Source organism: Hyla sarda, unplaced genomic scaffold (genome assembly GCF_029499605.1).
Source record: "Hyla sarda isolate aHylSar1 unplaced genomic scaffold, aHylSar1.hap1 scaffold_509, whole genome shotgun sequence".
Lineage (NCBI taxonomy): Eukaryota > Metazoa > Chordata > Amphibia > Anura > Hylidae > Hyla > Hyla sarda.
Window position 1 is genome coordinate 47,501 of NW_026610520.1, and position 15,000 is coordinate 62,500.

Sequence of the window (15,000 nt, forward strand, 5' to 3'; positions counted from 1 at the left end):
TCCGGGGGACCGGCCAAAGTCCCCCAGGCCCGGTCCTCCGCAGGGGGACGAGCCGGCCGGCGTACCTGGGCCAGGGTGCACTCTTCCCGAGTAAGCTGTCGCCGAAGGACGGGGGTAGAAGGGAAGCACGCGGTACCCCAAAGAGGACACCGGGAGGCGCCAGCGTTCAGCGAGGAGCCGCTTCCCGAGAAGGGGGACGAGCCTGCCGGCTTACCCGGGCCAGGGTGCACCCTTCCCGGGTACTCTCTTCCGGGAGGCCCCCGGCGGGACCTCCGGGGGGGGGGGGTGGGGGGGGGGGGGAAACGGCCAAGGTCCCCCGGGCCCGGTTCTCCGCAGGGGGAGGAGGCATGGCACGAGCCCGGGCCTCGGCGAGCCTTCCCCGGGCAAGGGCTCCGGGGAAGGCGGCGTTGGAAACTTGAGAGAGTTTGGAGGGCCAGTCTCGCACGCTAGAGCAAGGTTGCCCTGAGCATAAAATTGAGAAAAAATAAAATAAAAATTCCGCAGAGGTGGGGGGAGAGGTGGTCAGACTACCCGAGGAGGGCGCACCATAGCCGGGTATGCCCCCGCGGAGGGTCCCCTGTGAGACTTCCGGTGGGACTTTGAAAGAAAAAAAAAAATAAAATAAAATCAAAGCCCCCCCCCCTGGTTCTCTCGAGGGCACCCGGCCGGACGACTACCCGAGGAGGGCTCACCTCCCCTGGGCAAGGTCTCCGGAAGGGTCACCCGGACGACTTCCAGGCCTGACGATTATCTCGAAACCGAGAACCGCTATGAGAACAGATTCGAAGGCCGTATCCGGGTGACAGTTCCACGAGTCGGGCATGACAGAGTGGCACGCGTTCATAAAACTGCATAGCAGCATGGCGACCGGCGACCTCAGAACGGCCACCTGCCTGGGGATAGCAGGAGAGCGAGAAGCACGGCTGCTCTCTCGGGGTACGCCAGGGCCGAGCGCGGGCTCGCCTGCGGAAGAACCCCTGCCTTCTCCCACGGTGAATTCCGGGGGGGGGGGGGGAGACGGGGCCGGTTCACGTACCCGACCCGGGGCTTGCGCGGTCCCCGGGCAAAGCCTCCGGAAGGGTCCCCTTACACGCACAGACCCGGAGAGGCTAAAAGGGCGGGAGGCGCGGGTCCCTGTACCCAGGCAGGGCGCGCCGTCCTTGGGAACAGGATGGGCGACACGTACCCCTGACAGAATACGAGTCCCGGCTGTCAGCCCTGGGGGAGTCGTGAGTCCCTGTGCCCAGGCAGGGTCCACCGAACTCGGGCAATGCCTCTGGAAGGGTCCCCCGAAAGACTTCCGGGCCTGACGATTATCTCGAAACCGAGAACCGCTATGAGAACGGATTCGAAGGCCGAATCCGGGTGACAGTTCCACGAGTCGGGCATGACAGAGTGGCACGCGTTCATAAAACTGCATAGCAGCATGGCGACCGGCTACCGCAGAACGGCCACCTGCCTGGGGATAGCAGGAGAGCGAGAAGCACGGCTGCTCTCCCGGGGTACGCCAGGGCCGAGCGTGTGCTCCCCTGCGGACGAACCTCTGCCTTCTCCCTCGGTGAATGCCGGGGGGAACGGGTCCGGTTCGCGTACCCGACCCGGGGCCGGTCGGTCCCCGGGCAAAGCCTCCGGAAGGGTCCCCTTTACACGCACAGACCCAGAGAGGCTAAAAGGGCGGGAGGCGCGGGTCCCTGTACCCAGGCAGGGCGCGCCGTCCTTGGGAAGAGTTGCAGCGGAACGGCCACCCGTGCCAGAGGGCCGGGACGTCGAGCGAGTCGAGCAACTTCGGCGGGCGGTCCGCCGAAGTCCCCCGGTCCCGGGGGTGATGCGCGCGTGCCCTGCCGGCACCCTCTTTGGACCGGAGGGGCCGAGCTATGGGCGTAATTTCTCGTTTTTTTTTCATCCTCTGAAGGTCCCTCGATCGATCTGGCGAGGCGCGATCCGGCGGGGAGCGACCCTCTCGTTCGGCCGGGCTCCGGAGCCCGTGTCGGCGAAGGCGAGAGGGTCTCGCTCCCCCTGACGCCGCATCGTGCCGGGGCTCGGGGGGGGCCCTTAGGGTATACCCCCTCCCGGCGGAACTCCCGCCGGGAAAGGGGTCGTCCCTCCCGGGAGGCGAGCTTGAGCGGCACGGAGCGGGCTCCCCCAGATGTGTCCGGAGAGAACGGCATCATTCGCAATATCCCCAGACGGTCGTTTCGACGCGCGATCCGGCGGGGACCGACCCCCTCGTCCGGCCGGGCCCCGGAGCCCGTGTCGGCGAAGGGTCTCGATCCCCCCGGTGCCGAGTCGCGCCACGGCACGGTCCGGAAGGCTATATCCGTCTTTGAAGGTCCCTCGATCGATCTAACGAAGCGCGATCCGGCAGGGAGCTAGCCACTCTGCGGAGCCCGTGTCAGTAAAGGCGAGAGGGTCCCCCTCCCCCCAGATGCCGCATCGCGCCGGTGCGGAGGCGGCGGCTGCCGCCAGATGCGCGACGAGGGGTCGGCGGTCACGAAGGGCACAGGGAGGGTGGCCGGGCGGTCCGGCAGGAAGCGCAACCGCGTCCCGGCGAGGGAGACCCAAGGCCCCAGGGCCTCTCCCCTAAGCCGCGGGCGTCGGAGTGCGCGCAGCGGGACCGCGCCTCGGCTGCCCTCCCTCGGCCTCCCTCGCGGAGGGGGGCCGAGCCGTCCCAGGAGACGCGCGAGCGGGACGGCTCCCCGACGGCCACCGTACCCCCCCGGAGAAAGGCAGCGGTACCGCCGGGCGGGTGGGCGGACCCCGTCGGGCGGCCCGGCGGAGCTCCTTCGTAGGCTGAGAGTAAAATCGAAAAAGTCCCGATCGACGTGCCCGGGGGGCTAAGCGCGGGTCCCTGCATCCCAGGCAGGGCGCGCCCACCTCGGGCACGGGATCCCGGAACCCGGAGCGGCGGAGGGGTCGGCGGTCCCGAAGGGCATAGGGAGGGGCGGCCGGGCGGTCCGGCAGGAAGCGCAACCGCGTCCAGGCGCGGGAGACCCAAGGCCCCTCGGGGTCCTCGAGGCTGCCCGCGAGACTCCGGTCCCGCGTCGGCGCGCCTCGCTCCCCGGGCCTCTCCCCTAAGCCGCGGGCGTCGGAGTGCGCGCAGCAGGACCGCACCTCGGCTGCCCTCCCTCGGCCTCCCTCGCGGAGGGGGGCCGAGCCGTCCCAGAACACGCGGGCGGGCGGGACGGCTCCCTGACGGCCACCGGACCCCGCCGAGCCCAACCCGGGCACGGGATCCTTGGAGAGCGGACACCCGGAGGAAGGCAGCGGTACCGCCGGGCGGGTGAGCAGACCCCGTCGGGCGGCCCGGCGGAGCTCCTTCGTAGGCTGAGCGTAAAATCGACAAAGTCCCGATCGGCGTGTCCCCGGGGGGCTAAGCGCGGGTCCCTGCATCCCAGGCAGGGCGCGCCCACCCCGGGCACGGGATCCCGGAACCCGGAGCGGCGGAGGGGTCGGCGGTCCCGAAGGGCATAGGGAGGGGCGGCCGGGCGGTCCGGCAGGAAGCGCAACCGCGTCCAGGCGCGGGAGACCCAAGGCCCCTCGGGGTCCTCGAGGCTGCCCGCGAGACTCCGGTCCCGCGTCGGCACGCCTCGCTCCCCGGGCCTCTCCCCTAAGCCGCGGGCGTCGGAGTGCGCGCAGCAGGACCGCACCTCGGCCGCCCTCCCTCGGCCTCCCTCGCGGAGGGGGGCCGAGCCGTCCCAGGAGACACGCGGGCGGGCGGGACGGCTCCCCGACGGCCACCGGACCCCGCCGAGCCCACCCCGGGCACGGGATCCTTGGAGAGCGGACAGCCGGAGGAAGGCAGCGGTACCGCCGGGCGGGTGGGCGGACCCCGTCGGGCGGCCCGGCGGAGCTCCTTCGTAGGCTGAGAGTAAAATTGACAAAGTCCCGATCGACGTGCCCGGGGGGCTAAGCGCGGGTCCCTGCATCCCAGGCAGGGCGCGCCCACCCCGGGCACGGTATCCCCAGAGAGGGCACACCCGGAGGAAGGCAGCGGGACCACCGGGTGGGTGCGCGAACCCGCACGGGCGGTGCAGCGTGGCCCCGAAGTAGGCTGAGCGTAACATTGACAAGGTCGAGATCGCTGTGCGCGGGGTGTTTGGGACCGGTCCCTGGACCCCCGGGAGGCTTCGCCCACCCCGCGCATGGTATCCCCGGAGAGGGCACACCCGGAGGAAGGCAGCGGGACCACCGGGTGGGTGCGCGAACCCGCACGGGCGGTGCAGCGTGGCCCCGAAGTAGGCTGAGCGTAACATTGACAAGGTCGAGATCGCTGTGCGCGGGGTGTTTGGGACCGGTCCCTGGACCCCCGGGAGGCTTCGCCCACCCCGCGCATGGTATCCCCGGAGAGGGCACACCCGGAGGAAGGCAGCGGGACCACCGGGTGGGTGCGCGAACCCGCACGGGCGGTGCAGCGTGGCCCCGAAGTAGGCTGAGCGTAACATTGACAAGGTCGAGATCGCTGTGCGCGGGGTGTTTGGGACCGGTCCCTGGACCCCCGGGAGGCTTCGCCCACCCCGCGCATGGTATCCCCGGAGAGGGCACACCCGGAGGAAGGCAGCGGGACCACCGGGTGGGTGCGCGAACCCGCACGGGCGGTGCAGCGTGGCCCCGAAGTAGGCTGAGCGTAACATTGACAATGTCGAGATCGCTGTGTGCGGGGTGTTTGGGACCGGTCCCTGGACCCCCGGGAGGGGTCGCACACCCCGCGCATGGTATCCCCGGATAGGGCACACCCGGAGGAAGGCAGCGGGACCACCGGGTGGGTGCGCGAACCCGTACGGGCGGTGCAGCGTGGCCCCGAAGTAGGCTGAGCGTAACATTGACAAGGTCGAGATCGCTGTGCGCGGGGTGTTTGGCACCGGTCCCTGGACCCCCGGGAGGGTTCGCACACCCCGCGCATGGTATCCCCGGAGAGGGCACACCCGGAGGAAGGCAGCGGGACCACCGGGTGGGTGCGCGAACCCGCACGGGCGGTGCAGCGTGGCCCCGAAGTAGGCTGAGCGTAACATTGACAAGGTCGAGATCGCTGTGCGCGGGGTGTTTGGCACCGGTCCCTGGACCCCCGGGAGGCTTCGCCCACCCCGCGCATGGTATCCCCGGAGAGGGCACACCCGGAGGAAGGCAGCGGGACCACCGGGTGGGTGCGCGAACCCGCACGGGCGGTGCAGCGTGGCCCCGAAGTAGGCTGAGCGTAACATTGACAAGGTCGAGATCGCTGTGCGCGGGGTGTTTGGCACCGGTCCCTGGACCCCCGGGAGGGTTCGCACACCCCGCGCATGGTATCCCCAGAGAGGGCACACCCGGAGGAAGGCAGCGGGACAACCGGGTGGGTGCGCGAACCCGCACGGGCGGTGCAGCGTGGCCCCGAAGTAGGCTGAGCGTAACATTGACAAGGTCGAGATCGCTGTGCGCGGGGTGTTTGGGACCGGTCCCTGGACCCCCGGGAGGGTTCGCACACCCCGCGCATGGTATCCCCGGAGAGGGCACACCCGGAGGAAGGCAGCGGGACCACCGGGTGGGTGCGCGAACCCGCACGGGCGGTGCAGCGTGGCCCCGAAGTAGGCTGAGCGTAACATTGACAAGGTCGAGATCGCTGTGCGCGGGATGTTTGGGACCGGTCCCTGGACCCCCGGGAGGGTTCGCACACCCCGCGCATGGTATCCCCGGAGAGGGCACACCCGGAGGAAGGCAGCGGGACCACCGGGTGGGTGCGCGAACCCGCACGGGCGGTGCAGCGTGGCCCCGAAGTAGGCTGAGCGTAACATTGACAAGGTCGAGATCGCTGTGCGCGGGGTGTTTGGCACCGGTTCCTGGACCCCCGGGAGGGTTCGCACACCCCGCGCATGGTATCCCCGGAGAGGGCACACCCGGAGGAAGGCAGCGGGACCACCGGGTGGGTGCGCGAACCCGCACGGGCGGTGCAGCGTGGCCCCGAAGTAGGCTGAGCGTAACATTGACAAGGTCGAGATCGCTGTGCGCGGGGTGTTTGGCACCGGTTCCTGGACCCCCGGGAGGGTTCGCACACCCCGCGCATGGTATCCCCGGAGAGGGCACACCCGGAGGAAGGCAGCGGGACCACCGGGTGGGTGCGCGAACCCGCACGGGCGGTGCAGCGTGGCCCCGAAGTAGGCTGAGCGTAACATTGACAAGGTCGGGATCGCTGTGCGCGGGGTGTTTGGCACCGGTCCCTGGACCCCCGGGAGGGTTCGCACACCCCGCGCATGGTATCCCCGGAGAGGGCACACCCGGAGGAAGGCAGCGGGACCACCGGGTGGGTGCGCGAACCCGCACGGGCGGTGCAGCGTGGCCCCGAAGTAGGCTGAGCGTAACATTGACAAGGTCGAGATCGCTGTGCGCGGGGTGTTTGGCACCGGTCCCTGGACCCCCGGGAGGGTTCGCACACCCCGCGCATGGTATCCCCGGAGAGGGCACACCCGGAGGAAGGCAGCGGGACCACCGGGTGGGTGCGCGAACCCGCACGGGCGGTGCAGCGTGGCCCCGAAGTAGGCTGAGCGTAACATTGACAAGGTCGAGATCGCTGTGCGCGGGGTGTTTGGCACCGGTCCCTGGACCCCCGGGAGGGTTCGCACACCCCGCGCATGGTATCCCCGGAGAGGGCACACCCGGAGGAAGGCAGCGGGACCACCGGGTGGGTGCGCGAACCCGCACGGGCGGTGCAGCGTGGCCCCGAAGTAGGCTGAGCGTAACATTGACAAGGTCGAGATCGCTGTGCGCGGGGTGTTTGGCACCGGTCCCTGGACCCCCGGGAGGGTTCGCACACCCCGCGCATGGTATCCCCGGAGAGGGCACACCCGGAGGAAGGCAGCGGGACCACCGGGTGGGTGCGCGAACCCGCACGGGCGGTGCAGCGTGGCCCCGAAGTAGGCTGAGCGTAACATTGACAAGGTCGAGATCGCTGTGTGCGGGGTGTTTGGGACCGGTCCCTGGACCCCCGGGAGGGGTCGCACACCCCGCGCATGGTATCCCCGGATAGGGCACACCCGGAGGAAGGCAGCGGGACCACCGGGTGGGTGCGCGAACCCGCACGGGCGGTGCAGCGTGGCCCCGAAGTAGGCTGAGCGTAACATTGACAAGGTCGAGATCGCTGTGCGCGGGGTGTTTGGGACCGGTCCCTGGACCCCCGGGAGGGTTCGCACACCCCGCGCATGATATCCCCGGAGAGGGCACACCCGGAGGAAGGCAGCGGGACCACCGGGTGGGTGCGCGAACCCGCACGGGCGGTGCAGCGTGGCCCCGAAGTAGGCTGAGCGTAACATTGACAAGGTCGAGATCGCTGTGCGCGGGGTGTTTGGCACCGGTCCTTGAACCCCCGGGAGGGTTCGCACACCCCGCGCATGGTATCCCCGGAGAGGGCACACCCGGAGGAAGGCAGCGGGACCACCGGGTGGGTGCGCGAACCCGCACGGGCGGTGCAGCGTGGCCCCGAAGTAGGCTGAGCGTAACATTGACAAGGTCGAGATCGCTGTGCGCGGGGTGTTTGGCACCGGTTCCTGGACCCCCGGGAGGGTTCGCACACCCCGCGCATGGTATCCCCGGAGAGGGCACACCCGGAGGAAGGCAGCGGGACCACCGGGTGGGTGCGCGAACCCGCACGGGCGGTGCAGCGTGGCCCCGAAGTAGGCTGAGCGTAACATTGACAAGGTCGAGATCGCTGTGCGCGGGGTGTTTGGCACCGGTCCCTGGACCCCCGGGAGGGTTCGCACACCCCGCGCATGGTATCCCCGGAGAGGGCACACCCGGAGGAAGGCAGCGGGACCACCGGGTGGGTGCGCGAATCCGCACGGGCGGTGCAGCGTGGCCCCGAAGTAGGCTGAGCGTAACATTGACAAGGTCGAGATCGCTGTGCGCGGGGTGTTTGGCACCGGTTCCTGGACCCCCGGGAGGGTTCGCACACCCCGCGCATGGTATCCCCGGAGAGGGCACACCCGGAGGAAGGCAGCGGGACCACCGGGTGGGTGCGCGAACCCGCACGGGCGGTGCAGCGTGGCCCCGAAGTAGGCTGAGCGTAACATTGACAAGGTCGAGATCGCTGTGCGCGGGGTGTTTGGCACCGGTCCCTGGACCCCCGGGAGGGTTCGCACACCCCGCGCATGGTATCCCCGGAGAGGGCACACCCGGAGGAAGGCAGCGGGACCACCGGGTGGGTGCGCGAACCCGCACGGGCGGTGCAGCGTGGCCCCGAAGTAGGCTGAGCGTAACATTGACAAGGTCGAGATCGCTGTGCGCGGGGTGTTTGGCACCGGTCCCTGGACCCCCGGGAGGGTTCGCACACCCCGCGCATGGTATCCCCGGAGAGGGCACACCCGGAGGAAGGCAGCGGGACCACCGGGTGGGTGCGCGAACCCGCACGGGCGGTGCAGCGTGGCCCCGAAGTAGGCTGAGCGTAACATTGACAAGGTCGAGATCGCTGTGCGCGGGGTGTTTGGGACCGGTCCCTGGACCCCCGGGAGGCTTCGCCCACCCCGCGCATGGTATCCCCGGAGAGGGCACACCCGGAGGAAGGCAGCGGGACCACCGGGTGGGTGCGCGAACCCGCACGGGCGGTGCAGCGTGGCCCCGAAGTAGGCTGAGCGTAACATTGACAAGGTCGAGATCGCTGTGCGCGGGGTGTTTGGGACCGGTCCCTGGACCCCCGGGAGGCTTCGCCCACCCCGCGCATGGTATCCCCGGAGAGGGCACACCCGGAGGAAGGCAGCGGGACCACCGGGTGGGTGCGCGAACCCGCACGGGCGGTGCAGCGTGGCCCCGAAGTAGGCTGAGCGTAACATTGACAAGGTCGAGATCGCTGTGCGCGGGGTGTTTGGGACCGGTCCCTGGACCCCCGGGAGGGGTCGCACACCCCGCGCATGGTATCCCCGGATAGGGCACACCCGGAGGAAGGCAGCGGGACCACCGGGTGGGTGCGCGAACCCGCACGGGCGGTGCAGCGTGGCCCCGAAGTAGGCTGAGCGTAACATTGACAAGGTCGAGATCGCTGTGCGCGGGGTGTTTGGCACCGGTCCCTGGACCCCCGGGAGGGTTCGCACACCCCGCGCATGGTATCCCCGGAGAGGGCACACCCGGAGGAAGGCAGCGGGACCACCGGGTGGGTGCGCGAACCCGCACGGGCGGTGCAGCGTGGCCCCGAAGTAGGCTGAGCGTAACATTGACAAGGTCGAGATCGCTGTGCGCGGGGTGTTTGGCACCGGTCCCTGGACCCCCGGGAGGCTTCGCCCACCCCGCGCATGGTATCCCCGGAGAGGGCACACCCGGAGGAAGGCAGCGGGACCACCGGGTGGGTGCGCGAACCCGCACGGGCGGTGCAGCGTGGCCCCGAAGTAGGCTGAGCGTAACATTGACAAGGTCGAGATCGCTGTGCGCGGGGTGTTTGGCACCGGTCCCTGGACCCCCGGGAGGGTTCGCACACCCCGCGCATGGTATCCCCAGAGAGGGCACACCCGGAGGAAGGCAGCGGGACAACCGGGTGGGTGCGCGAACCCGCACGGGCGGTGCAGCGTGGCCCCGAAGTAGGCTGAGCGTAACATTGACAAGGTCGAGATCGCTGTGCGCGGGGTGTTTGGCACCGGTCCCTGGACCCCCGGGAGGGTTCGCACACCCCGCGCATGGTATCCCCGGAGAGGGCACACCCGGAGGAAGGCAGCGGGACCACCGGGTGGGTGCGCGAACCCGCACGGGCGGTGCAGCGTGGCCCCGAAGTAGGCTGAGCGTAACATTGACAAGGTCGAGATCGCTGTGCGCGGGGTGTTTGGCACCGGTCCCTGGACCCCCGGGAGGGTTCGCACACCCCGCGCATGGTATCCCCGGAGAGGGCACACCCGGAGGAAGGCAGCGGGACCACCGGGTGGGTGCGCGAACCCGCACGGGCGGTGCAGCGTGGCCCCGAAGTAGGCTGAGCGTAACATTGACAAGGTCGAGATCGCTGTGCGCGGGGTGTTTGGCACCGGTCCCTGGACCCCCGGGAGGGTTCGCACACCCCGCGCATGGTATCCCCGGAGAGGGCACACCCGGAGGAAGGCAGCGGGACCACCGGGTGGGTGCGCGAACCCGCACGGGCGGTGCAGCGTGGCCCCGAAGTAGGCTGAGCGTAACATTGACAAGGTCGAGATCGCTGTGCGCGGGGTGTTTGGCACCGGTCCCTGGACCCCCGGGAGGGTTCGCACACCCCGCGCATGGTATCCCCGGAGAGGGCACACCCGGAGGAAGGCAGCGGGACCACCGGGTGGGTGCGCGAACCCGCACGGGCGGTGCAGCGTGGCCCCGAAGTAGGCTGAGCGTAACATTGACAAGGTCGAGATCGCTGTGTGCGGGGTGTTTGGGACCGGTCCCTGGACCCCCGGGAGGGGTCGCACACCCCGCGCATGGTATCCCCGGATAGGGCACACCCGGAGGAAGGCAGCGGGACCACCGGGTGGGTGCGCGAACCCGCACGGGCGGTGCAGCGTGGCCCCGAAGTAGGCTGAGCGTAACATTGACAAGGTCGAGATCGCTGTGCGCGGGGTGTTTGGGACCGGTCCCTGGACCCCCGGGAGGGTTCGCACACCCCGCGCATGATATCCCCGGAGAGGGCACACCCGGAGGAAGGCAGCGGGACCACCGGGTGGGTGCGCGAACCCGCACGGGCGGTGCAGCGTGGCCCCGAAGTAGGCTGAGCGTAACATTGACAAGGTCGAGATCGCTGTGCGCGGGGTGTTTGGCACCGGTCCTTGAACCCCCGGGAGGGTTCGCACACCCCGCGCATGGTATCCCCGGAGAGGGCACACCCGGAGGAAGGCAGCGGGACCACCGGGTGGGTGCGCGAACCCGCACGGGCGGTGCAGCGTGGCCCCGAAGTAGGCTGAGCGTAACATTGACAAGGTCGAGATCGCTGTGCGCGGGGTGTTTGGCACCGGTTCCTGGACCCCCGGGAGGGTTCGCACACCCCGCGCATGGTATCCCCGGAGAGGGCACACCCGGAGGAAGGCAGCGGGACCACCGGGTGGGTGCGCGAACCCGCACGGGCGGTGCAGCGTGGCCCCGAAGTAGGCTGAGCGTAACATTGACAAGGTCGAGATCGCTGTGTGCGGGGTGTTTGGCACCGGTCCCTGGACCCCCGGGAGGGTTCGCACACCCCGCGCATGGTATCCCCGGAGAGGGCACACCCAGAGGAAGGCAGCGGCACCGGCGGGCGGGTGTGCGGACCCCGTCGGGACGCACGACAGTGCTTCAGGCCGACCTTCTTAGGCTGAGCGACAAAGTCCCGATTGACGTGTGTGTCCCTGTGCCCAGGCAGGGTGCACCGTCCTTGGGCACAGGATCGTCGACGCGGACCCCCCCCGCGGCGGGGAAGGGGAAGCGTCGACATATTCGACATAGTCGAGCGAGTACGACGTCCGGTCGGCCGAGGGCCCCCGATGCCCCTGGACCCCCCCCGGGGTGGGCCAGACGGAAAAATGTCAAAGTCTGGTTGTCGGCCAGGGGTAAGTGTGTGTCCCTGTGCCCAGGCAGGGTGCACCGAACCCGGGCGAGGCCTCCGAAAGGCTCCCCTGACGGACTTCCAGGCCTCGGGACATTTGAGAAGGATCAAGGGCGGGAGGCGCGGGTCCCTGTACCCAGGCAGGGCGCGCTATCCTTGGGCAAAGGATCGTCGACGCGGACCCCCCCGCGGCGGGGAAGGGGAAGCGTCGACATATTCGACATAGTCGAGCGAGTACGACGTCCGGTCGGCCGAGGGCCCCCGATGCCCCTGGACCCCCCCCCCCGGGGTGGGCCAGACGGAAAAATGTCAAAGTCTGGTTGTCGGCCAGGGGTAAGTGTGTGTCCCTGTGCCCAGGCAGGGTGCACCGAACCCGGGCGAGGCCTCCGGAAGGGTCCCCTGACAGACCTCCAGGCCTCGGGACTTTTGACAGAGAACCAGGGCGGGAGGCGCGGGTCCCTGTACCCAGGCAGGGCGCGCCATCCTTGGGCACAGGATCGTCGACGCGGACCCCCCCGCGGCGGGGAAGGGGAAGCGTCGACATATTCGACATAGTCGAGCGAGTACGACGTCCGGTCGGCCGAGGGCCCCCGATGCCCCTGGACCCCCCCCCCCCCCCCCCGGGGTGGGCCAGACGGAAAAATGTCAAAGTCTGGTTGTCGGCCAGGGGTAAGTGTGTGTCCCTGTGCCCAGGCAGGGTGCACCGAACCCGGGCGAGGCCTCCGGAAGGCTCCCCTGACGGACTTCCAGGCCTCGGGACATTTGAGAAGGATCAAGGGCGGGAGGCGCGGGTCCCTGTACCCAGGCAGGGCGCGCTATCCTTGGGCAAAGGATCGTCGACGCGGACCCCCCCGCGGCGGGGAAGGGGAAGCGTCGACATATTCGACATAGTCGAGCGAGTACGACGTCCGGTCGGCCGAGAGCCCCCGATGCCCCCGGGGTGGTGCCGACGCGCCAACCCGGAGTCAAGAGGGAAAATGTTAAAAGTCGGGTGGTTGGCCCGTGGGAAGTGTGTGTCCCTGTGCCCAGGCAGGGTGCACTGAACCCGGGCAAGTCATCTGGAAGGGTCCCCTGACAGACCTCCAGACATGATGATTATCTCAAAACTGAGAACCACTATGAGATCGTATTTGAAAGCCGAATCCAGGCGACAGTTCCATGAGCTGGGCATGTCGGAGTGGTACGCTTTCATAAAAGTGTATCACAGCATAGCGACCGGGTATCTTAGAACGGCCTCCTGTGCCAGAGAGCTGGGACGTCGAGCGAGTCGAGCCAGTCTGGCGGGCGGTCCGCCGAGGGTGCCCGTCCCCCCGGACCCCCCCAGTGTGGGCCAGACAGAAAATGTCAAAGTCCGGTTGTCGGCCAGGGGTAAGTGTGTGTCCCTGTGCCCAGGCAGGGTGCACCGAACCCGGGCGAGGCCTCCGGAAGGGTCCCCTGATGGACTTCCAGGCTTTGGAACATTTGAGAGAGATCAAGGGCGGGAGGCGCGGGTCCCTGTACCCAGGCAGGGCGCGCTATCCTTGGGCACAAGATCGTCGACGCGGACCCCCCCGCGGCGGGGAAGGGGAAGCGTCGACATATTCGACATAGTCGAGCGAGTACGACGTCCGGTCGGCCGAGGGCCCCCGATGCCCCTGGACCCCCCCCCGGGGTGGGCCAGACGGAAAAATGTCAAAGTCTGGTTGTCGGCCAGGGGTAAGTGTGTGTCCCTGTGCCCAGGCAGGGTGCACCGAACCCGGGCGAGGCCTCCGAAAGGCTCCCCTGACGGACTTCCAGGCCTCGGGACATTTGAGAAGGATCAAGGGCGGGAGGCGCGGGTCCCTGTACCCAGGCAGGGCGCGCTATCCTTGGGCAAAGGATCGTCGACGCGGACCCCCCCGCGGCGGGGAAGGGGAAGCGTCGACATATTCGACATAGTCGAGCGAGTACGACGTCCGGTCGGCCGAGGGCCCCCGATGCCCCTGGACCCCCCCCCCCCCGGGGTGGGCCAGACGGAAAAATGTCAAAGTCTGGTTGTCGGCCAGGGGTAAGTGTGTGTCCCTGTGCCCAGGCAGGGTGCACCGAACCCGGGCGAGGCCTCCGGAAGGGTCCCCTGACAGACCTCCAGGCCTCGGGACTTTTGACAGAGAACCAGGGCGGGAGGCGCGGGTCCCTGTACCCAGGCAGGGCGCGCTATCCTTGGGCACAGGATCGTCGACGCGGACCCCCCCGCGGCGGGGAAGGGGAAGCGTCGACATATTCGACATAGTCGAGCGAGTACGACGTCCGGTCGGACGAGGGCCCCCGATGCCCCTGGACCCCCCCCCCCCCCCCCCCTCCGGGGTGGGCCAGACGGAAAAATGTCAAAGTCTGGTTGTCGGCCAGGGGTAAGTGTGTGTCCCTGTGCCCAGGCAGGGTGCACCGAACCCGGGCGAGGCCTCCGGAAGGCTCCCCTGACGGACTTCCAGGCCTCGGGACATTTGAGAAGGATCAAGGGCGGGAGGCGCGGGTCCCTGTACCCAGGCAGGGCGCGCCATCCTTGGGCAAAGGATCGTCGACGCGGACCCCCCCGCGGCGGGGAAGGGGAAGCGTCGACATATTCGACATAGTCGAGCGAGTACGAAGTCCGGTCGGCCGAGGGCCCCCGATGCCCCTGGACCCCCCCCCCCGGGGTGGGCCAGACGGAAAAATGTCAAAGTCTGGTTGTCGGCCAGGGGTAAGTGTGTGTCCCTGTGCCCAGGCAGGGTGCACCGAACCCGGACGAGGCCTCCGGAAGGCTCCCCTGACGGACTTCCAGGCCTCGGGACATTTGAGAAGGATCAAGGGCGGGAGGCGCGGGTCCCTGTACCCAGGCAGGGCGCGCCATCCTTGGGCAAAGGATCGTCGACGCGGACCCCCCCGCGGCGGGGAAGGGGAAGCGTCGACATATTCGACATAGTCGAGCGAGTACGAAGTCCGGTCGGCCGAGGGCCCCCGATGCCCCTGGACCCCCCAGGGTGGGCCAGACGGAAAAATGTCAAAGTCTGGTTGTCGGCCAGGGGTAAGTGTGTGTCCCTGTGCCCAGGCAGGGTGCACCGAACCCGGGCGAGGCCTCCGGAAGGGTCCCCTGACAGACTTCCAGGCCTCGGGACTTTTGACAGAGAACCAGGGCGGGAGGCGCGGGTCCCTGTACCCAGGCAGGGCGCGCTATCCTTGGGCACAGGATCGTCGACGCGGACCCCCCCGCGGCGGGGAAGGGGAAGCGTCGACATATTCGACATAGTCGAGCGAGTACGACGTCCGGTCGGCCGAGGGCCCCCGATGCCCCTGGACCCCCCGGGGTGGGCCAGACGGAAAAATGTCCCCCCGGACCCCACGGAGGCGAGAGAAAAAAAGCGTCAAAGGTCTGGTTGTCGGTCAGGGGTAGGTGCGGATCCCTGTGCCCAGGAAGGTCAACCGAACCCGGACAAGGCCTCCGGAAGGGTCCCCTGACAGACTTCCAGGCCTGACGATTTTCTCGAAACTGAGAACCGCTATGAGATCGGATTTGAAAGCTGAATCCGGGCAAC